Here is a 531-nt window from a genome sequence, read left to right as displayed (position 1 = left end):
ATTCTTTAATGTTTCATTGTGTTGTAATTTCAAAACTTTCATCTATAATTGGTTTAGTACGTCATCAATGTCAACATTAAAAGGGTGCAAAAATAATTGCATTTCGATGCTATTTTTATGAAAATCCACAAATCTTGTTGAAAATTACGTTTGTAAATCTTCAATAATACCAACAAAAGTTTCATTTTGTGTTTGCCATCCAACTGTAGATGCAGATTTGCAACAAATATATTCATGTAGATTTTCTTCAACAGACATAGTTTGTTTGCCTTTAAGATTTTATGTCAGAAAACAGTTCTGCTTGTAATTTACCTTGACCCTGCAGGATCAAATTAAGTTCATTAAGGCTTATGTCTACTATAAATGCAAGAGACAATCCATTTTTTATCCGATAGTTGTGGGACAGTATTTTCGTGTTTATGAAAATATCTATTTCTTCATGTAAATTAAAAAATCTTTTTAGCACAGCACCTATACTTAACCATCCAACAGTTGAGTAGTAGATAACATCTTTTCTTGATAAAATTTTAT

This window comes from Typopeltis vanoorti, chromosome 3, assembly GCF_054136105.1.
Source record: "Typopeltis vanoorti isolate ZY-2024b chromosome 3, IOZ_Tvanoo_1.0, whole genome shotgun sequence".
NCBI lineage: Eukaryota > Metazoa > Arthropoda > Arachnida > Uropygi > Thelyphonidae > Typopeltis > Typopeltis vanoorti.
Note: the sequence above shows the minus strand (reverse complement) of the source record.